Raw genomic sequence first — 25128 nt, 5'->3', positions numbered from 1 at the left:
TGAAAGGGCACTCGCCTGGATTTGCCTGCAATTTATGCTGGTCCAGCCTCCTAAACGAGGACTAGACCGCAAAGTGGCTCAGCCCTCACCCAATATGGCCCCCAACGAGACAGTGGCGAGGGACCCGCGAAATGCGGTGCTTAACGATTTACCATGCAGGTAAGAGTGACAGCGTGCAGGTAAGCGTGGCCAACAGTTTTAAAATCATGGGAAAATGCTCCAAACTAAAATAGTAACCTAAATACAAAACGGGAGTAATTAAAATCACAAAGCTGTACAATGGTAGAGCGCTGCGGGAGAAATGCGCTGAGCATGAGCATGTGCCCAGGAGATGTGTTTGCAGAGTGGTGATGAAAGGAGGCAGGGCCTCCGGCGACTTGCTGATCCGTCTTTAAAAAAATGTTTTTTCATATATTAGGGGAGGGGGGCCAAGTGCCTCTCTTCCCTTAGCTGATTCTGGCAATGGGGGCTCCATGGGCCGGGCCTTTTATTAACACTAAAAGGAGGGGGTGCCAAGCAGCCCCACCCCCCAGGTCAGTTTCGGGACCACAGACCCCATCCCTGGGGCCAGTCCTTTTAATGTATTTTATAACAATAGGGAGGGGGGCACTCCCTCCCCAGGCTGATTTCAGCCCCGGGGTCCCCATTCCCCAGAGCCTGAAAATTTCTGCTGGGTGCCCTAGAGCACTTAGTCTCCACTTGGACTGCATGGGAGCCTGAAGGTCCCCGCAATACATGCCGGCTCCCCACCTCCTGCAGTAGCCAGCATTGCTTAAGCAAAGAGGGAACTGCTCAACATTCATATACATGTGAAAGCAATTCTGCCACACTTCTAGCAAGCAAGAGCATTTTTTATGCTCTTGCTTGCTAGAAGTGGAGCATTTGCTGTGACTTGGCATGTGTGTTAAGGCTCCAGCCAAGCCACAGTAAACAGCTATGTCCTGGGTGCGGGCACCCCAGACATAGCATGAGCCGGTCCTGGGGGATGGCGGTCCCCAGGGTCATCTATGCCTCCAGGAGTAAAGCAGCGGGGCCCCCTCCTTTGAATGACACAGCCCTGGGGAGGTGGTGTTCCTAGGGTCTGCGGGGGTCACACAACCCCAACTTTAATTGTAAACATTTGCCTCAGGGGAGGTGGCAGGCTTTGGCTGCAAGAGTGCCCCATGGTCTCCCACATTAGTTTAATTTTAGCCCCAGTGAGGTGGCAGTCCCCAAGTCTACGGGAAGCGCATGGCCCCTGAATTAATATTGTATTTAACCCCAGGGAAGTGGCAGTCCCCTGGGCTTCAGGTGGCACCATGCAGGCCCCCTTGCTTTAATTGCATTTTTGCCCTGTGGTGGTGATGGTCCCCAGGGCACAGGGTTTGCAGAGCAGGCAACCCCACATAAATTATAAACAATGCCCCTGGATATGGCAGTCCAATGGATCTTTATAAGTCCTTGGAGGGAAGTCCATGCGCCCCATCCTAAATGTATTATGCATGCACCCGGGACCTGGCCCACCCGGGGATCAACATTACAGAAGCGAGGGAGACCGGAAAGCTGTTCTTTTCTTGAATTTTCAGCAGGATCCGTGGATCGTTTTTGACTCCCTGTATTTTGGGGAAATGAAATACTGAGACAGATTCCGATGTAACTCAGTGAAAGGTTTATTCTTCAAGTTTCCAAGTAAGAGACCCATGATGAAGGAGAGTGTAGGAAGAGGCATCTGATCCAGGCAAGAGCAGGACAAAGAATCCGCTCCATGGATCAAAGTCTTCATAATGATCCCCTTCTAGAACATCTGAGTGCATGACATAAATCACAAAGTGGTACTTTAAGTACAATGTATAAAGTACACAAGTGATAACTTACTATCAAACCCCATTCAACACACTTCTCCCCTTTACAGCCTCAAAAAAGCAAGAAAAGATTTTTAAAAAGTAAACTATGTCATAATCCAACAATTTAGACAGTAATTTAAATAATCTACGACATCTGGGCATTGTACAATGCACTTTATCAGAATGAGAATTGGCACACAACTCATCTCAAACATTTTCACTTAAATGAGAAGTGGTAGCTTTTTGATTTTAATTCAGTGTTCAAAACCCAAAGCATTCCCAATTTTGTTATTGAACACTCAAGTTCATTAAAGTTCATTAAAGCTTCATTAAAGTTGGCAAAGCATCCTCTGAAGTGTCAATCAAACAAATGAGCATCTCTCCCACCACAATTGGTTATTTGTGACCTGGCCGCAAAATAAAACCTAGCTTGGCCAACTCTTCCCACCCTACAATATCTCGACTTTTGACCACCACATAAACGTTGGTTCTAGTAGTTCTACCTAAACACTTCAAATTTCCTTAAAAATACCCTATAATGTCAATGTCAAACTCCCCGAATGCCTTGGGATTTAAGTATGGTTTTACTAACTCAAAATTACTTGGTCGTCATTTAAAGTAACATCAGCTAAATTGGTCACAGGGGCTCCTGAATTGGCCAGAATACATGTACATTTGCCATCAATACTAGCATGTGTTAAAGGCCCTTTGACATAGGTGAAACATTTAAACTATCACCTAACGTGAGCAGCACATTATCAAATGTGCTGGTACATTCATCCATCTTACTTTGCATCAATGTTGCTGATTTTAATCTTACTTTTCTGTGCCTGCCTTCCCTCCTGCCTTGCAGACTATTTGGAAATGACCTACCTTCCTCCAGGCAGTACATGTTCTGCCCACATCCAAGCACCCTGTAAAATTACTTGACATTGAGGCCACACTGGAAGCAAACTAACTGCTCCCTTTTTTCAGCTTGGTGTTTACAGCACAGACAGCAGCTTCGTCTGATATACATGACACCGGATAAGACCCATCATTCTCAGCCAAAGTCTGCAAAGACACTTTAGACCTCTCTGTGCTCTTTGCAACATGAATAACATCTGACAATGTCGGATTCCTACACATTAATAGCCTTTCTTGTGTTTTTCTGAAAAAGCAATTAAAAACAAATTGATCACAGATATAAACATCCACACAGTTCACAAACTTGCATGTAGATGCTAACACATGCAGTGCAGAGATTAATTCCTCTACGGTCTTGTCACTTCCTTTTTAAAAAAATGGTGTCTCTGTAACAACATAAAAGCTTCTTAAGAGTATTGTTAGTGCAATATTTCCTTTGCTTATATATATACATTCCAGGCATCACCATCACATGTAGTGCAGTAGCAAGGGTAAGTTCCAAATACTTTCTGACCAGTGATTTCCAAGTGATTTCAAGAGAGAGGTAACTTGCGGTTTGCAATGCACTTTGCTGCATCTTTTGCCACTAAATAATTTTCTAAGATGTGCAACCGTTGTTTCCTTTCTACAACTGGTTTCCAAGGACTCTGCAGGAAAGGTGGTGGTTGAACAACATTATTGTCGGAAGCCATTTACACACTGTGAAGACGCACTCAATGTGGCGAAGAATGAGCAAAGTTACCTTACAGCTAGAATGTAGAAACAGTACAAATTGTGTGTGAATCACTGAGGTATGACTCACAGACTGAAGAGAAACATAAAAATAGGAGTGTGAACCACCGAAATGTGTTGCACCTGAAAGAGGAAATTTCTGGATGAAATTTCAATGAAAGCTGAAGAGCCGATTATGCCACGTGAGAAAGACAAAGATCCACAGCCTCAAATGAGTCTGATGTCATTGCCACAGAACCAGAAAACACCAAAGATGACCACCTGATGTCTGATGTAAGACGCAGGATGCGTCTATTGGCACGTAACAAATCACTGACCGGCTCGTGGCTTACAATGTAAATCCTAGGCTCCCTACTCCACACAATGATGTTGGCACAATAAGCCAGTCAACACCAGTGTTCTAAAGAATAGAACTGTGCTCTGCCAGCTGTTGGCATTCAAAAGAACACTGGAAAGGAGACGGTCAACCAATCATCACGGTTTTCAATGAACGAAAAGTTTCCCTGAGTATAGCAGTCCAGTAGATGAGTTACTGTTCTTCAGGCATACAACCCTTCTTACATTGTGAGGGCATCCCACCATGACGTCTCTGGGTCTTGTGGAAAAAAATATGTATATGCCTGACAAGGTTTTTAACGCGGCTGCGTTAATTGTGGCAGCGCTCGCGCTCGATTTTAACTTTCCCTCGTTTTTCATTTAAGTTAATAATTTGGTTTTCTTACCCCTTGGTTTTAACTGGAGCCCCTCACTGCACATAATTCTGTGTTTCCACCGCCATTTGGGCGGGTCCGGTTCCCGGGGCAGTTCTGGTGTGGGCGCCATCTTGGGTGAGGGCACGGACCATCGGAAGCGCCATTTTGAGCGGGGCAGCGCTCTGGCAGCTTCGCGGGACGCCTACTTAAGGCGGTCCCTGGACATCTGCTCTCCTGACAAGGTTTTTAACGCGGCTGCGTTAATTGTGGCAGCGCTCGCGCTCGATTTTAACTTTCCCTCATTTTTCATTTAAGTTAATTATTTGGTTTTCTTACCCCTTGGTTTTAACTGGAGCCCCTCACTGCACATAATTCTGTGTTTCCACCGCCATTTGGGCGGGTCCGGTTCCCGGGGCAGTTCTGGTGTGGGCGCCATCTTGGGTAAGGGCACGGACCATCGGAAGCGCCATTTTGAGCGGGGCAGCGCTCTGGCAGCTTCGCGGGACGCCTACTTAAGGCGGTCCCCGGACATCTGCTCTCCTGACAAGGTTTGTAACGCGGCTGCGTTAATTGTGGCAGCGCTCGAGCTCGATTTTAACTTTCCCTCGTTTTTCATTTAAGTTAATAATTTGGTTTTCTTACCCCTTGGTTTTAACTGGAGCCCCTCACTGCACATAATTCTGTGTTTCCACCGCCATTTGGGCGGGTCCGGTTCCCGGGGCAGTTCTGGTGTGGGCGCCATCTTGGGTGAGGGCACGGACCATCGGAAGCGCCATTTTGAGCGGGGCAGCGCTCTGGCAGCTTCGCGGGACGCCTACTTAAGGCGGTCCCTGGACATCTGCTCTCCTGACAAGGTTTTTAACGCGGATGCGTTAATTGTGGCAGCGCTCGCGCTCGATTTTAACTTTCCCTCGTTTTTCATTTAAGTTAATTATTTGGTTTTCTTACCCCTTGGTTTTAAATGGAGCCCCTCACTGCACATAATTCTGTGTTTCCACCGCCATTTGGGCTGGTCCGGTTCCCGGGGCAGTTCTGGTGTGGGCGCCATCTTGGGTGAGGGCACGAACCATCGGAAGCGCAATTTTGAGCGGGGCAGCGCTCTGGCAGCTTCGCGGGACGCCTACTTAAAGACGCTCCCCCCGCGCAGCGGGTCGCGCAGTTGGGGCGCCGTCGCGTGGCCGGAGTCGTGCCAGAGTCCTGCCCGTCTGCGCCCGTCCGCGCTAAGGACGCGCGGGGCGCAGCGGGCTAGTTGACCATTTGAGGTTAGCTCCTTTTGTGTACCATGATGCTCACCTACTCTAGAGAGAGTCTTTGGTCTATTGGGCAGACCGTCCCAAGGTGTGACCTAGCACCGATCCATCCTCTGCGCGGCCCTTACCACTGTGCCTGCAAAGGATGGATGCTAAACTCCCCCGTGCCTATTCGCCAGAGGGATAGTATATCTGTCCCGCGGAGCAATTGCCCCGTGCGTGGCCTGCGGGTGTCCAACCTGAATGCTAGGTCTATGGTGAAGCATCACCAAGCTATCTATGACCTTATTAATGACGAATCCCCCGATATTCTTACCATCACGGAAACTTGGCTTCAGGAGGCGGATGTGGCCATTGTCAACTTGGTCTGCCCCCCTGAGTACTCTATTTACATCTTGAATCGGCCTTCCAGAGGTGGTGGCATTGCCCTCATAGTTAGGTCCGGTTTCACTTGTGTCTGGAAGGGACTTAATATCGCGGGCTGCGAAAGTGCCTCGTTTAAGATCTTGATCAGCCCCCAGTTTACGTTTTCTGGGATGGTGGTTTACCGACCTCCGGGTAATGATGCAGTGTTCAGAGAAGCCTTCCCAGACGCCATTAGTGCGCTAGTTACGGGCTGTGCCAATTTCTCCATCTTGGGCGATCTGAACCTGCATTTTGATAATCAGACTATCCCGGTGGTTAGTAACATCTTAGCTGATCTGGAGGCACTTCAGCTATCCCAACAGGTATCTCAGCCTACTCATGTTGGGGGCCACATCTTAGACCCCTTTTTTACTAACGTAGATGGAGCCAGTGTCCTGTCCATTTCTCCTTTAGGGTGGACAAATCATTTCCTGGTGTCCATTCGGTGCCCTCTGCCGGAGACCCCGTCCATTCCATCTGTTAGACGGGTTCCCAGGAGGCACTGGAGTAAGCTCAGGCTGGAGGACTTGCATCGGTTCCTGGTGGAAGAGCCGTTAGGCCCTCTGGACAATGTGGAAAAGGGCTATGATCAGTTCTGCAGCTGGATTACTAGAGCTCTGGACTCCCTGATTCCCATCACTTTGAGCAAATTGAGCTCTAGAGAGTCGAGCCCTTGGTATAACAGTGCCTTACGCGCTTTGAAGGGTACCTGTAGACGGGCGGAAAGGGCGTGGTGGAAGGCCTATGCGGCCGACATGAAAGCCGCCTATGTGGCCTCCGTTAAGCTCTATCATCGAGCCATTTGCAGAGCCCGTGCGGCTTTTTACGCCCTGGAATTCCGCAATAGCCCAAACCCATCTAAAACCATCTTTAAAGTGGTGAAGGATCTTTTGGCAAAAAGGACGTCCTCCTTGCCTACTGGTTCCATTGCTCATTGTGAGGCGTTGGCATCCTTTTTCTTGGAAAATATCCAGGTTATTTACCAGGCCTTCCCTAATACTGGGCCAGCTCTGGGAGGCACTGATGGTGCCCTAGGATATACCATCTTGCATTCCTTCCCTCCTCTATCTCCTGAGGGCTTTAATAAACTGGCCCAGCAAATCAAATCTGGCTCCCCTTCGGACCCATTGAAACCAGCTTTCTTCAGAGACCAGTCTTTCTTGGGACGCTCGATGGTTTGTTCCTTAGTCAATCTCTCGTTGGCCTCTGGTGTGGTACCAACTAAATGGAAGCAGGCGGTGGTTTCTCCGATACTGAAGAAGTCTTCTTTGGATCCTTTAAAACCCGAGAACTACCGCCCTATTTCTTTACTCCCCTGGCCAACGAAAATCACGGAGGCCCATGTTAATCTGGTCCTTGCTGACCACCTCACTCGGGCCAATGTGCTGGACCCCACGCAGAACGGCTTCCGTGCTGGGCACAGCACGGAGACGGCCCTTCTTGCTATGGTGGAGCATTTGCGTGCGGTGTTGGATGCGGGTCAGACGGCGGCGCTTGTATTATTAGACCTTAGCGCCGCCTTTGATACCATCTCTCATCGCATCTTGCTACACCGGTTGGAGGAGATTGGCATAGGGGGGTCTGCTCTGCAGTGGTTCCGCTCCTTTCTTGACAGCCGTTCTTTCTGCTTAGCCATTCCACCTTACCAGTCCAAATTCCATCCTCTGGCCATGGGGGTTCCCCAGGGTTCCTCGCTGAGTCCCACGTTATTTAATCTTTACGTGAGACCGCTGGCTGAGGTCGTCAAGCAGTGGGGCCTGACTATGGTGTCATATGCTGACGACACTCAGCTGGCGGTTACTCTCAGCGGGGATGCGGATCTGGATGCCCCTAGGTTTCAGAGTGGACTGAAGGCACTGGCTAACTGGATGACTGCGAACTGTCTCCAGCTTAATGCCAGTAAGACAGAGATCATGGTTGTCGGTAAGTGTGTGGAGCTCTGGGGAGACAGGTGGTGGCCGCCGGAATTACGACCATCTCCGACTCCGGTCTCTGAACTGAAAAATCTGGGAGTTTGGTTAGATTCCAGCCTTAACTTTGTTGGCCACACAAAGAAAACTGCGTCCTGCTGCTTTGGTGTGCTGCGGGGCCTTAGACCAGTTCTAAAAAATTTTGATGCCCCTACCAGGCAGCTGGTGGTTCAGGCGACGGTGATCTCCCGGCTTGATTACGCCAGCTCCCTCCTGGTGGGGTCTAATCAGGCCAAACTTTCTCGCCTGTAGCGCGTCCAAAATGCGGCTGCCAGAGCTATAGTTTGTTTGCCTAGATTCTGCTCCGTCTCTAACACCCTCCGCTCCCTGCACTGGTTGCCGGTGCGGTCGAGAATCCAGTTCAAGGTTTTTTGTCTGGCTTTTAAAATTCTAAAAGGCACTGCCCCCCAGATCTTGTCTAATCTTCTTTCTTTGTATGTTCCGTCTCGCTCCCTCCGCTCTCTGGGCCAGGCTCTCGCCATTGTTCCCCGGTTCAAGCTGTGCCGTGCCGGCGGACGCTCCTTTCGAGTGAGAGCGGCGGCTATTTGGAACTCCCTTCCGGCTGAGATTCGACTCCTGGAGGACCTTCTACAGTTTCGTAGGGCGATTAAGACTTTTCTGTTTTAATTCTGGTTATTTTTGTGCTCCTCTGCCCTGTTGTTAGCGGTGTTGTGTTTCACCTTGTCATGCGCCAGGACGCTCCTTTGCTGGAGCAGCTGTGCGCACAATAAATACCGTTAACATAACATAACATAACTCATGACACCCAAATGTAGTGTGGGGAAACAAAAAACTGAGACAGATTCCGTGGTAACTCAGTGAAAGATTTATTCTTAAAGTTTCCAAGCAAGAGACCCATAATGAAGAAGAGCAAAGGAAGAGGCATCCAATCCAGGCAATAGCAGGACAAAGAATCCGCTCTGTGGATCAGAGTCTTCCCAACGTTCCCATTCTAGAACATTTGAGTGCATGACATAAATGGTAAATAGGAACATTAAGTACAATGTATAAAATACGCAAGCGATAACTTACTATCAAACCCCATACAACACTATTGCCAAAATGTTTTTAAAATACAGCTTTTCTGGCACTGCAAGGTCCCCGTGGGACCTCCCCAAGGGACCTAGGGGGTCAGGGTATTTCTACCCTGCCCCCTTTTCTTTGTATCACTTTATTGCTAGTAATCAGCTCAAGTTGAGTCCTTAGATGACTGCCAACACTTCCTGGTTTGAATTGTTGGTAGCCAATCAGATCTCAGCATGAGCTCGGGTTGGGTTGTGGATCCTCCGCTTCCCTATATATACTATTGAAACGTTCTTCGAACAACTCCACAACTACTGAATGGAATTACACGTAATCACAGGAACTTCCCTGGACCAATATCTATATTTCTGGCAAATTTGGTGTAATTCCGTTCAGCAGTTCGTGCTGTAGCTGTGTCTGAAGATCCTATGGAAATTAACATAGGGATAAACATGTTTGGGACCCCCTTTTTCTCAGCCTCCGCTTGACAGATCACCCAGAAAAGTTCAAGACAGTAGCTGAAGTGGGCGACAAAATATTTTGGAAAACTTTGTGAGATTAATCAAACGACACTAAAGCTATTGGCAAACAAAAAAATACTCTTCCAATGGAAACTACATCCTAGCTATAACTACCTACTGTACATATATATATATATATATATATATATACAAACATCGCTCCTTGACAAGACTAGGACCCATGGGAGGTGGTGCACACAGTGGGGAGCACCCGTTATTCCAATTTGTCAAAAGTTCCCGTCCTTGAACTAAGTGCACTCTCAGTACACAATCCACGTAAAGTTCAGGAAGTTTTATTTCGCTCTAACGCAACGCATTTCGGCTGTTACACCCTGCTCACTTACTTCGCGGTGCGGATACATTTGACAAATATCTATCTATATATATATATATATATATATATGTATATATATATATATATATATATATTCACTGAAAAAAACATAGGTTATAGACCATATATAGTTAGGAATTAGCATTTACAAAACCTTGAAAATTCACTGAAAAAACCATAGGTTATAGACCATATATAGTTAGGAATTAGCATTTAAAAAACCTTATTTTACTCACACAAAACCATTGAAATTCCATATATAGTTAGTTGTACTAACTATATATCGCGCACCCGCAATCCACTCATGACATGGTCAGTGACATCACTGATGACATCACTGATGACATCTCAAATGACATCACTGATGACATCACTGATGACATCTCAAATGACATCACTGATGACATCACATCACAACTGAATGAGTGGATGTATAAGTGTCTGAATGAAGGTTTTAGTAGGTGCGTGACTGACTGTATGAGTGAGTGATTAAATGTGTCTCACTGAATGCATAGGTTAGTGACTAAACTGTCTTAATTTGTGCATCATTATGTCTGGTATTCTGTAAACTGCTGCATGTGTTGATCAGTAGCTATATGAGTAACTATATGGGTTATTGATTGATTGTCCAAGTATTTGTATGGGAGACTGAGTGTGTGTGTGGCTGGCTGGGAGATGTGTGACTCTGTGCAGATCAATGTGTTCTTGTATCAATGATTTATAAGAGAGTAAGTATGTGTTAGAATATGTTTGAAAATGTAAGGTACTCTATGTTTAACTGTATAGATTAGAAAATGGAAGTGTGATTGATTCTTTACAGGACTGACTAGGTGTGTGAGTAACTCCAAGGATGAGTGGCAGAGTGTGAGTGTCTGTATAGGGTGTATGAGTGCATATGATAGTGTTGTAAAGATGAGTGATTGTATGTATGAATGATTGTATGGGTGAATGAGTGAATGTGTGTGTAGACGTAGGAATCAGTGAGTGCGTATGTAGTAACTAGTATTGGTGTGTCAATTGTTTAAAAAAATATATTCTGTATTTAACACTGGGTGTAACAGAGGTTATATTAAAGTGTGAGGAGATGCATTGTATTGTCACATGAATGATATCATCAGTGATGTGACCATTGATGTCAAATGAGATGTCATCAGTGATGTCATTTGAGATGTTATCAGTGATGTCATTTGAGATGTTATCAGTGATGTCATCAGTGATGTCATTTGAGATGTCATCAGTGATGTCATCAGTGATGTCATTTGAGATGTCATCAGTGATGTCATCAGTGATGTCATTTGAGATGTCATCAGTGATGTCATCAGTGATGTCACTGACCATGTCATGAATGATGTAATATGTAATATGTGACATGATCAGCAGTGGATTGCGGGTGCGCGATATATAGTTAGTACAACTAACTATATATGGAATTTCAATGGTTTTGTGTGAGTAAAATAAGGTTTTTTAAATGCTAATTCCTAACTATATATGGTCTATAACCTATGGTTTTTTCAGTGAATTTTCAAGGTTTTGTAAATGCTAATTCCTAACTATATATGGTCTATAACCTATGGTTTTTTCAGTGAATTTCATTGGTTTTTTAAAAGCTAATATCTATAGCTGTAAAATGTATTCTTCTTTAAATCCAAAAATATATTTTATATGTTTATTAATAATTTTTTTTAAATATTTTTTTTGTTTCGCTCCCGGTCCGCGAACCGGGAAGCTTCCCGTTAGCTCAATTTGATTCCGCGACCCGGTCCGCGAACCGGTAAGAAATCAACATAGTGACGGTATCGCGTTGCCGCGTAATGCGTCTTATGACGTACTGCGTTAGCGCACCCGGAAGTGCCCCGGGGCGCGGACCGAGGCGCGAAACGCAGCTCCCCGGAAGCGATCCGCGGCGCGAAAGCGCGACGTATCGCGTTGCCGCGAAATGCGTCTTGTGACGTATCGCGTTAGGGCACCCGGAAGTGTCCCGGGGCGCGGACCGGGGCGCGAAGCTTAGCGACCCGGAAGCTAACCGGGGAGCGTTCCGCAGCGCGTAACATGAGCGTGAGAGGTCATGTGACTTGTTAATAAAACTTTTCATTGGTTCATTTCACTTTTGGTTTCATAATGATGGAAGGCTAGGTCAGGTGACTTAAAAATAACACTTTTCATTGGTTGAGAAGTATTGTTTTTTCCCAAATGATGAAAACCCCTCCTTCTTTCCTCACTCTGACTTTCATCATTGTGAGAGGAAGACCTATTTTGCTTGTTGGAAAATGGCTTCATTGGTAGCTTCAGCTGGTGGACCCCCACCACCACCACCACCTCCTCATGGGAAGAGAGGACCACCTCCCCAGGTCCTGACCAACACTGAGGAGGAAGAGGAAGAAATGGATGAGGAGGGAGAAGAACCACAATTTTTAGAAGAGTTGCCCCGGGTTTCCAGAAAGAAAGCCAGTTTCATCTGGCAGTTTTTTTCAATACCTCGTGGCCAAAAAAAAGTCAACGCGAGGTATGTCACCTGCCTGATATGCAAGGAACAATTGTCCAGAGGGACGGACAAAAAATATAGCTTTGGAAATCACACAATGCACAGGCACATGACGAGGAAACATCCCCTAAATTACAGCCGGGCGGAATTAAGGGATATGCACGACAATTCAAGACCAACTCCTGTGGCCAGACCAACAATACCGGTTTCTCTAACACCAGAAGAGGCACGGGAAACTGTGCCAAATATTCAAGAAAATTTTGGGCACATGATTCACTTATGTATGCACTGTCGTGCATTATTAGCTTGTGGCAACATGAGCATCAATGCACTCAACCTGGCGTATGAACACCATGATTGCCCTAACCGCCCCCAGTAATTTTTTTTTGCTCCTGTTGAGCCCTTTTCAACGCCTGTTTTTTGTTGTTTCCCCCCCCAAAAAAAACCAAAAAAAATATAAAATCGTTCAAAAAATACAAAAAAAACAAAAAATGTTCAAAAAATAAAAAAAAATATAAAACAACAAAAATATAAAAAAAAAAGTTCTTTTCAGAACTACCTTCCCTTTCCAAAAAAATTGCTAGAATGTTTAGCACTCTGGCAAGCTCTATTTCTTTTGGTTCGCTTCCGGGTTAGCTTCCCGGTACGCGGACCGGGAGCTAACCAAAAAAATAAAAAAATAAAAAAAAGTGTAAGTATAAGGAAAGGAAACAGAGAGTGATGTTAAAAGAAAGACAGCTATAGGGAGTAAAGAAGAGATACTGTTTAATAGATCTATTTACTGAAGAAAAGACAGAAGAGGGTATAATTGTGAAAAACAAAATAGATAACGAAGTGAAAGAAAAAAAAAAGAGAGTATAACATTAACAAAGAAGAGTTTCTTGGAGAATGTGAGTGAATGTTCAAAATAAGATTAAAACATGAGGAATAACAGAGAGAAAAAATAGAAAACAGAAAACAAAAAATAACAGAAAAAGATTAATTGAAACAGCAAAGAAATGTAATTAACATAGAGCCATATCATCAACATAGGCAATAAAAGTTTTGCAGCTTTTATTGGCAGAAATGTGTCGCTAAAGCTGCTTTTGTGGCAGAAAACTGCCACTAAAACCACTTTTGCACCAGTTTTCTGCCAATAAAAAGAGCAATAATTTTATTGGCTGTGTTCATAATATTCCCCTTAGTGTGCTTCAACTACACAGAGAAAGCATTATGAACAAGTAGTGATAGAGTGATCAGTCAAAGACACTAAGAGTAATAGAGACGCAGTGAGTGAACAAGAGTGAGGAACTATGAGAAGAGAGGGACTGAGAAAAAGAGTGGAAGGAGTTGAGTAAGTAGGTAATAGAGAAAGGAATGAGGGAAGTAGCAAAGGCAGGAAACTGAGGGTTAAAGAAATGAAGCAGTGGAACTAATAGTAGTTAAATGTGATAGAAATGTAACGAAAACAGTACAAAATATTTACCTTATAATTGTCGTTAAATTACTCACTTTTTGTTTTTATACTTTCAATCTGTGAAAGAGAGAACAAACATTTGAAAAATATTAAAAAATGTATTTAAAAATTAGAAAAGACAAGGGAAAAGATTGAAGGACAAACAGTTTTTCAACAACTTTGACACTTACAGAAGCTTCTGCTTCTCCAGGCCCCCTACACAGTCCTAAAGATATACATTTTAAACTAACAGTATCTTGATGCAGATGAAGTGAGGCCTATCTTAAAACATGGTGCATCTTTTGCATTGCTGTTGTTTCAGAAAAGTGTCGCAAGACACTAAAATTTTAAATAATTGCTTCAGGATGCCAATAAGATGTCTACTATCCAGAGGTTTGTTTCAGGTGAGGCCTACTCAGGGTTGCAGATGAGATTTACACTTGTTGAAGAGTACAGAGGAGATAATACATGTGAAGGTCTACCAATGAAGTGAGTCATGTCCACTGCACTCTTCAACAAAGTTCAAACCTCCTATGGTTCCCTGGACAGACCTAAACTTGATCTGCACAATGTGATTCGTAATGATAGGAAACACAGGTGATGTAAATGAAATACGTGCAATTTATTTTGCTCATTTCACAATCACATCACTTGTGTTTCCTTTGCTTAGGTATCTCATTGTGCAGATGTAGTCCAGCATATGAAAGAATACGCAGAAGTGCAGCACTGCATGCAACAACTTTGACACTTACAGAAGCCTCACCTTCTCCATGCCTCCTACACAGTTCTACATATACATCATAAATGCAAATAGTACAGAATTAATTATACATGTTAAATGGTTTATTTTTGCTGTTCTCAGAATGTATCAAAATTCACTAAAAACAGTGACTTGAAGGTATTCATCATATAACAGCGGGGAAAAAAAACACAATCAAAATGATTGTGTTTAAAAAACCCATACAACATAAGAAATGAAAATTCAGAACTCCTTAAAGTTAACTTACTTTCCATGACGTCCAAGGATGTCCTATGAACAGCTTACACTCTTTTGTGCTGTTATTACTTTCAGCCCGCCACTTTCTGAAAGAAAATCTCCATCGTTTTTAAAAACACGTTACATGCAATAAATGACTTCTTGCTCTCTACCACAAGTTTCCACAAGGTCAAATCTGGTCAGAGCCATTTATAACTCTTGGATTTCTTGTAAGCCAATCCCGTCATTTGGCATTTCCGCAACTTTCAGAATTAAAATGTTGAAGATCATTTTCACAATCCTGGAATAGTAATATCTTCCCCTTCTTGCTCAGTCATGTTCTACATTTCCTATGACACTGATACTGCTTACTATGAAGCAGACTTACACTACCTCTATGACTACTACAATTATTTAATTCTCTACATCACTTTTAATCACAAAGCAATGTAAAACAGTAGACAGCATTGCAGACTTACATTCCCTCTACTCCATGTTTTGATTGGCTGCTTCAATTAGCTTATAAAAAGAAACAGTTTTTCTGAACTCATTCAAAGTGCACGTATTTCTCCATGATGTCCAGTCCTATGGTTAGAAGTTATGTCTCTGAACTACACTTATCCTCAAGGCCAAATTGTGTAGGAGCCATTAGAACTTCTTGAAATTCCACAGAGCACATCCCGAGATTATTTCCCTAAAATTTTGGTTTTAAAAACACTAGGTAAGAGTTTTTAAGGTCATACGGCAATTTTTTTTTGAAAATTAAAACAGAATCATTGCAGAATGACCAGCCATTTCTAGACTTTAAATAAGCTGTGTAATGTCCTGATGTTATTGAAGGGCCGTCATGATATATAATTGCTGCAGTTACAAAAGTCCTTCCTGATATTGACAACTGCGAAGCTACAAAATTTTTAATTAAAGTTGTCAATTTTGTTCCATCAGGCCTACATCGTTGGAACATTAAAATGACATACTGGCCATATGTTCGTATAAATAATGTGGACATCATTTCAGATTTACATTGGCTACACTCCATGTTGTGATCAGCTGCTTTTACTAGCTTATTAAAGGAGACTGATTTACTGTCTGGCAAAGTTAAATATATAAATCTTTCTGAGTCTACACTAGTAGTACTTGATACCATACAGTTCTCGCAGTCATGCTGCCATTGATAAGAAAGCCCAAACAGCTGATCTACATCTACACCTTCAGCATGTAATACATCAAGCATATACATTAAAAACTCCTGACAATCTTGCTGAATATTTTGAGAGAATTGTGTTTGGCCTGAACATCTGTCTAACAGATTTCGAATTTCAGACACACTTTCTATGTTTCTTCTATCAGTGCTACATTTCTCTAACACAGAATTTAACAAACTGCTAAATCTTTGATCAGAATTGACCACAATCTCTTCTTTTACATTTTCTAGAGAAAACAAAACATTAACCACTACATTAGCATAGCAGTTGACACCAGAACTGTTTTCAAATTGAAAACCAACAACATCTTCAACAGAATCCTTTTTGTTTCTGCTTGTAATTTTAGGTTCATCGACTTTTTGTCTTTTTGCTACAACCTCCCCAGTATTGGTCACATTTCTTCGTTTCCGGCCTACCACACGTTTCTCAAACAAAGGATACTGAGGCAAATGTGGCGCATACTCTCTTCTTAACCTATTGTATTCCTTAACACAATCTAGATCAGCACAAATGTTTGTGACATCTCACTCAATCAAGTACAATCCCGATAAAGTTCTAACTCGTGACAATGCCATATATGCCATACCCTCCTTGAACACAGAACTGCCAATATTCACCAATGCACTGTCTACACTTAAACCTTGCGATTTATGGATTGTCACCGCATATGCCAAGCAAACAGGAAACTGCTTACGGCGAACATATAAGTCTTTTACAAGCAAAAATCTAGCAGAGCAACGACCAATTAGCTGTACTTCCTCAATGCCATCAAATTTAATTTTTAAAAATTCAATTCCATCTCTATTTCTGTATTTTACAAAATCAACAACATTACCCATTGATCCATTTACCAGACCTCTTTCAACATGTAAATTCCTTCTTAAAATTATACGGCAGTTCAAGCACACATTCAGAGTCTTTTCAAAACCTGCAGTTTTAGATATACTCTTCTCTAATGAATCCAATTTTGTTTTCAGATTCTCAGACAAAATAATTGTTGATCCCATATGCTCTACTCTGTCAATAGCTTCCAGTTTCACAATCTCTTGCTTTTCTAAATGCAACATTTTGTTGTTGAATTTGGCACATTCTGCAAGAGTTGGCATCAAACATATTCCAGATTTCTTATCAGTAATTTTCTGAAAAATATTCTCAGGCACAACATCTTGTTCTGGATATAAATTTGACAGTAATCGTGCATGTAAAGCTTCTTTCCCATGCTCGGTCACTTTTCCAATTCTAACATCTTGTAGAATAGTCTTGTAAACTTCATCCTTCGCCTGACGCATATTTTCATGCAGTTCAGCATAATTGAAGTTTAACCATATATTGACGTTGCCAATGCTGCCTAGGCACTTCCTGGTATCTTCATGCGTGAGCATTTTGAACACAGGTTGCCCTTTCACTGGTGTCAGCTGCAGAAGATCTCCGAAAACAATGATGTGTTTGCCACCAAATAACACATCATACTCTGTTTTGAGAACTTCTTGCATCCTCAAATGCACAAAGGCAAGCATGACATTGGAAACCATGCTTACTTCGTCAATGATAAGAAGTTTCCTTTTCCTCAAGATTCTGGAAACTTCAAAACAAGCATCTCCAGATAGCTTGTGATATTGTAATTTGTTGTCATGCTCCACTGGCAGCATCAGTAAACGATGTAAAGTAATCCCTTTAATGTTATGTGCTGCCAGTCCAGTTGGAGCGGTGACAACACAAGACAGCGATGACTCTGTCCTTTCCTGCAAATAGCATGAAATTGCTTTAATGAGGAAACTTTTTCCAGTTCCCGCTTCTCCACTCACGTACAGTCGGACAGGCTTCAACGACGTACATGAGCACTCTTTCTTGTCATGACTTAATCCATGATCAATTTGCATGGTAACTTCGTCATATATTTTCCTCTGCTCAACGTTGAGTTGTCTTTCCAACTCTTCTAAGTTAACCGCATCCTCCTGAGCATGTGCCATGGCTCTTTCCACTTCATTCATGGCAGTGGCAGCTTCATTTTCGATAACAGGTCCTCCTAGTGGATCCTGACTCAATGATGCAGAACTCTGACTGTCCTGAGAACTGTCTCTGGCAATCTCGGCTGCAATCGTTGCTTCCTGCTCAATTTCCGCATTCAACATTTCTACATATTTGGGAAAAGCAGGACATTCTATGGTCTCCTTGGCGGCATTGAAAGAGTCTTCGTAACAGAGGAAATCTCCAAGCAGTTCCTCTTCTGCACGCCAAGGCTTGAAAAGTTGCAAAAGTGCTAAATAGAAAAACTCCTTTTTTCAGGAGATTCGCCACTCAATTCTCGATGGTTTACCAAGTGGCATTTTCTTTGCTTGACCAGACATCCCTCACTTCCTATTACAGCATACACTCCTTTCTCAGTATCTTCTTTGATGTTCCTCTTGAATATGTAATTTTGCAGAACCTCATACAGACAAACATTCTCGAGGTGACTGCTTCGATTTGGATAATATGTATCCAACATGTTTGTCTTCAAAATGTCGGTACTGTTTGGCTCCTTTTCCGCCAAATACTCAATTTCCCGCACAGGTTTGAGAACTCGATTACGCGTTGCTGCAAGACCAAGACTCGCCCAAACGATACTCCTGGACTTGACATAGAGACTTGCTGAAGACAACCGGTCAGAGCATTCGTACGCTCCGATTTCTCGATGCGACAACATCTTCAGACTGAAACTGTACAACTTCTTGCTGAGGCTCTTTTCATGGGAAATGTCCTCCCACATATCCTTCAATTCTGTCTTCTCTTTTTTGGTGATGTAAGACGTCACATACCGAGCCACAGCCATACAGTTATCAGCCACAAACTGTATATCCATGTTAGCATTCCACATGGACAAAATCACCGGGTTGTAGTCGTTGATGTACTTGGACTCTTCGTTCCTCTTCAAATTGTAAGTGTTTTTAGGTGATTTCTTCATGACATTGTGTCGCAGCGAAGACATCAAACTGTTTACTCTTCCTTTAGAAATCACCGGTCGTGGAAAGCCGAAACGACATTTAGTGTAGAACTTGTCCTTGTTTCGGAATTTACGACGGCAGTACTTTCCACATCGATGGCTTTGGAAACGCAGAACTTTTTCTCTTAGGCTTTTCTTCTCCTTTGCGTTTGGAACAGCACACGTAGAATACTGTTGGATGAAACTCATCACTGAGTCTTCTGGATCCGTTCCAAATTTAGGTGCATCCTTGATCCACAGCAACATATGTATATGAGGAGCACCTCTTGCTTGGTACTCCTTTCTCCAGAAGAAATCCAACACCTCTCCAAGAGGTGGATTCTTCTTATTCATGATGAAAGACATCATAGCTTCAAATCTATGATTGAAGTACCTACATACATTGACTGGATCCAAAGAGCACAGTTCTCCGGGTGTCTTGAATTCGATGTTATCTACGTTAGCATTTGCCTCTCGTAGAAATTCAAGTAAGTCTTCCCAGCCATACTCGGCACAGCTCAGAGTGAGGAACCATGTGGGAGTACCTAAGTTCCTCAGCATACATTTTAAATCACCATGACGACGGTACCAGTACTCATTAGTACCACGCTGACACGCCATGAGATTAATCAGGTGAGAATCCAAAATACTGTCTTGGACATTGACTTTATCCATAAAGTCACTTGCCGAGATGTTTTGCATGTGTATACCACTTTTCAAGATGTGGTTCACTGCATATGACAGTCCAGACAGATCGCTTTCAAACAGGAGATGAAACAAATAGGGAATGCATTGTCGAAACCTAGCATCTCCTGCATACAATCGCAAAGTCAGGTATTCAGAAGCAGGAATTTGATGAGGTCGCTCATCATATCTTCCTCCCTGACCTGTTGGAAAAAGCTGTGGGAAACACCGAGCTTCCAAACTTTCCTCCCAAACACTAATGGGACTCCCTTTGGCTTGTTTCATTTGAAACAACTCAATAGCATTCCCCATGACTTCCTTGGAATGCAAAGGATGAACACTATAATGTTCATATATTTCTTCACTAGTAGAGGGTTCTACTTTCTCAATTTGACCAGCACACAAATCGCTATCCTCTTCCTCACTTACTTCCTCTTCTGCAACATATACATTCTTATAGTATTTATTATTTTTTTTCAAATACAATGTTGCCTTTTTAACTTTCCTAACATCTACTAAATCTTGCCATATTTTCTTATTCTTTGTCGGAACCCCATTAACTAAGATAACCAGAGGTTCCTCTTCCACTTTTTCTACTCCAATTGTGTTAATGTTTTTCTTCAAATCTAGAGGCAAAGAAACAACTCTTCCCTTTAATCCTCTCTGTAAATCTGATGGAGGCAATTTCCCTGTCTTTGGCTCCATTCTTACAATAGCCTGAAAGGGATGGATACTTTGAATCAAAATAGATTCATAAGTATTTAAATCCTTCAATTCAGAAGGAATCTCAACCAATTCCAGATTATTATGAACTGCTCTAGCAGGCATCTGGTTTTGATTTAATTTGCAACAACAATAACTACACACACGTTGATCCAATCCCAAATCAAAACAATTTTCTACCATCAAGTATGTTGCGAAATCCTTCCATTCACTATTATTTTCCCTTTCACTTTTTGCATATAAATCCACTAACTTAGTCTGATTCTTATAATAAGTGCGTCGACAACACACACAAGTGAAATTAGGCCTCTCACTTGATTTCACCTCAAACGTTGCAATTTCCCTCTGGAAATTATCTGTACTGGAAACCTGTACACTATCTTCCACATGACCCTCTTCTTCTTGCTCAATTTCAACATTCTCCTCTTTACTTCCAAAGTAACAAAACTCAATTTCTTCACATATATTCTTCACATCTATTTCAGAACCATGCAAAAGAGCAGCGCATAATTGTTTAAGCATAATTGCTGGACTCTTAGCATAATACAACATTCTAACTAATTTCCTCACTTTATTATGATGCACTGCTAGCATCCTGAAATGATGAAAAACACTCTGGCATACTCTCCTGGAAAGACAAGCCAGTGAATGACCATGCAAACCTGTCACTTCTCTTACTCTGCAAGGATCTAATTCTTGCAACAACCTTATTTTCTGCTTCAAACTTTTCTTATTAAATGACCGTACAAAATCACAAAGCAAATTGATGGAATCCTGTCGCACACTGCAAATAATACTACACTTCCAGGTGTACACAGGACCCTTAGCACGTCTTCCTAAAACCTCATTACCTAACACCTCTTCTGCCTCTGTTGTCACAAGTTTTTCTTTTTCAACTGGACAACCATCTTTCACTTCATAAGCACGACCACTGGTGTCAACTGCATGCACCAAATCATTATCCTGGAAATAACTCTCCTCATTAAAAAATGCCTCACAGCTTGAACTATGCATCCATTCTCCAGAAAAAACTTCACAAAAATTACTACGATTAACTATTCTCTTCCATCTACTATTTCTTTTGAAATCATAAATTGCCTTGTTTAGCTTCCTAATTCTATTGATTATCAAAATAAATAACTTACGTTTAATTTCAAATGCCTGATCAATAACTTTCTCAACTTTTTTTTTTCTCTTATAAAAAAACAGTTTCTGTTGACCTTTCTTAATATTTTTTAACAAATTGCCAATTATCCTGTTGCGGAACATTCGTTTACGAATCTCCCTAAACTGTTGTTTCCTTCTAATATCATGCACAGAGTTATCTCTTGCTCTAGCAGTAACATTTTTCATTGGCCTTTCCTTTCCATTTGAATTCCTTCTTGTTTTATGGACTGAAACATTTTCTGTAGTAATATTTTTTTTACTACACATATTTCTTATGAAATATTTTGTGCTCTTACCCGGTGCTTTCTTCGTGACTTGACAAATCTTTTTGTTAGAGGACTGCTGCTTATTTTCTTTCACCTGCTGTCTTTGACGTTTTGCAGCCTTTCTCTGTCTTTCTATTGTTGGCATGGTGAAATCTTGAAATGATCTGCAGTTGAATCTGTGGTAAAATATAATAAAAAATGTTATTAACCATTATTACCAAACAGTAAAACAATAACAGTGATCAAAAACTTAACACACTACTTGACATTTTAAATAGAAGATTTTTTAGTCCTTGCAAATTTACAATACAGAAATAGCAGAAAAGAAATGACATTTATATTTATGTTACCTGTGCTATTTTATATGTGAATCTGATCTAATTTTATGAGCATATTTTAATATTTTATTGAAGACACTACACATAACCTGCTTTTGAAGGTGTCTTTATTTTTAAATTAAACGGTTTACCCTTTTACTTTTTATTAATTATAAATTTTAAAAATAAATGTTTATATTTCCATAGGCTCAAGCAGGTCAGCTTCCCATCCTATGTCATATAATTCGGACAAATCTGCATCCTCATCACGCTCTTCTTCATCCTCAGGATTTAAATCATCCAAGGGATCAACATCCACTGATGTTTCAATTACAAGTTCAATGATGAGGTCAAAATCAACTGATTGCAGATTGTCGCTCATGTTGAGGTTGTCTTTATCTTTAAAGAAAGATAACAACAATGAGATGTTGCAGAGTAAGAGACAAATCTCAGAGATTATAATAGTAAAATTGTTTAACAAGAGTAATATTTTGCAGCTATTATTTAGCCATGTCCATCAATGCTGAGCAGGTGAAGACTATGTCTAAATTTTCAGTGAACAGGACTCATCTCTTCTTAACCTTGGATAAGCCTCACCGACTCTGTGTGTCCTGCACATACTTAAATGTAAAGGGGCAGATTTATGTTAAATGGCACATCCCCAGGCATGCACCAGTTAACGTGCACCACTACTCTGCCACCCATGGTGTGCCGTATTTACAATCAGATAGGAGAAAGCTTCGTCAAAACCCTGCGCCTGCTTTAAGCAGGCATAGGTCTTGACGCAACATTGTGGAGATGGGGCACCCCTGAGCCTTGCTTGAGCTGCATCGCACTTGCGATACAACTCCAGCAATCACTACCTTTACAGCACAGATACGTCACGCATCTGTGCCATTTTTGCCCCATGATGCCCCGCATTCTAAATGCAGCACACCATGGGTGGCGGAACAGCGGCGCAGGATGACTGACACATCCCTGGTGATGCACCAGTCATCATAAATCTATCCCTAAGCTTCTTATCTTGTTACAGATGAACCGCCATATGTAGCATGAAACTATTTTGCATTTCCTAAATAGCGAATTTTAAGGAATAAATAGCAATTCTTTACCATTCCTAATTTGCAATGAGCAAATTGCTAATTGCAAGTTACCCATTCATTTCCATGGGCTAAGAGGCTCATAGGAATGAAGGTTTAATTTGCGATTAGCAATTTGCTCATCACAAATTAGGAATTTTTCCAAGGGTGCAGGGGTGTCTCAAGAACACCCTGCTGCACCCCTGAAAAAGAAATTTGGGGGCATATGGCACACATACATGCCCTAAGGGCATGTGTTGGCGTCATATGGCACCTTTTGTTTTTTTGAAAAAAAGCTTTTTGAAAAGAATTCACAAATTACCACCAATTTACCACAATAGTTTCCAAATCCTTAATGTCATTTTTTACATATTTTTTGTTTGATACATTTCATTTAAGTAGTCACAAAATTTGCAAATCCTTCAGTGCAATTGCAAAATAAGGAATAGCAAATTTTGCTACTCCTTATTTTGCATCAAACTTGTTTGATACATACCATTTGTCTAATTAACATTCGCAAAGGCCGAAATTCGTAGAATTTTGATCTTTGCGAATGCTAATTAGCTTGATACATATGGCCCCAAGTGAGGCCTGTCTTGCGACATGGTGCATCTTTTGCATCACTGCTGCATCGGTTTCATGTGGTACGTTTTTTTTACACCATGACATATCTGCCTAAATGCATCAATTTGTAATGTTGTCGCCTCATAGCAAATCTTTTGCACCGCCGCTGCATCATAAAAGTGACGCACAGTGGCACAAAAGAGGCATACACCTATCATAAATCTGTCCCTAGCATTTTAAATGATTAATCCAGGATGACGATAAAGTGTGGCCTATCCAGAGGTTTGTTTAAGGTGAGGCCTACTCAGGATTGCAGATTAAAGTTACGCTTGATGAAGAATACAGAGGAGATAATACATGTAAAGGCCTACCAATGAAGTAAGTAATGTCCACTTTATTGCGCCAGTCATCATAAATGTATCCCTAAGCTTCTTATCTTGTTACAGATGAACCACCATATGTACCATCAAACTATTTTGCATTTCCTAAATAGCAAATTTTAAGGAATAAATAGCAATTCTTTACCATTCCTAATTTGCAATGAGCAAATTGCTAATTGCAAGTTACCCATTCATTTCCATGGGCTAGGAGGCTCATAGGAATGAAGGTTGCAATTTGCGATTAGCAATTAGCTCATCACAAAATAGGAAATTTTTCAAGCGTGCAGGGGTATCTCAAGAACACCCTGCTACACCCCTGAAAAAGAAATTTGGGGGCATATGGCACACATACATGCCCTAAGGACATGTATAGGCGTCATATGGCACCTTTTGTTTTTTGGAAAAAAATGCTTTTTGAAAAGAATTCGCAAATTACCACAAACTAGAAGTTGGTGGTAATTTCCAAATCCTTAATATCATTTTTTACATATTTTTTGTTTGATACATTGCATTTAAGGAATCGCAAAATTTGCAAATCCTTCAGTGCAATCGCAAAATAAGGAATAGCAAATTTTGAATTAAGGACATTTTAAGTAATTTCCACATGTGCAGTGTTTTCAAATTATGATTTGAAAATCGTTTTTGGGGAAAAGTAATGGTTAAAAATTTATGACAAGGACATAATGGTGTATGCTTCTCTATAAGGCATTTCAGTGTCTCTGATGTCATTTTTCCCATATTACATTATAAGACCTTTCCCCATAGAGCACATTCCTTGTAAATATGCTCCCACCTGTGCATGGTGAATTTAGATTTTGACTGTTTGAGTCACATAGCCATGTTAAAAGTCACCCCAAAAAATTGCAAACGCTTTAAAAAAACACATTCATGTGTCTTAAGGACATTTTAAGTCATTTCCCCGTGGACAGTGTTTTGTAAGTGGCACAAAAGAGGCATACACCTATCATAAATCTGTCCCTAGCATTTTAAATGATTAATTCAGGATGACGATAAGGTGTGGCCTATCCAGAGGTTTGTTTAAGGTGAGGCCTACTCAGGATTGCAGATTAAAGTTACGCTTGATGAAGAATACAGAGGACATAATACATGTAAAGCTCTACCAATGAAGTAAGTGATGTCCACTTCATTGCGCCAGTCATCATAAATGTATCCCTAAGCTTCTTATCTTGTTAGACATTAACCGCCATACGTATCATATAACTATTTTGCAT

The sequence above is a fragment of the Lissotriton helveticus genome, chromosome 2_1 (genome assembly GCF_964261635.1).
Source record: "Lissotriton helveticus chromosome 2_1, aLisHel1.1, whole genome shotgun sequence".
NCBI lineage: Eukaryota > Metazoa > Chordata > Amphibia > Caudata > Salamandridae > Lissotriton > Lissotriton helveticus.
Note: the sequence above shows the minus strand (reverse complement) of the source record.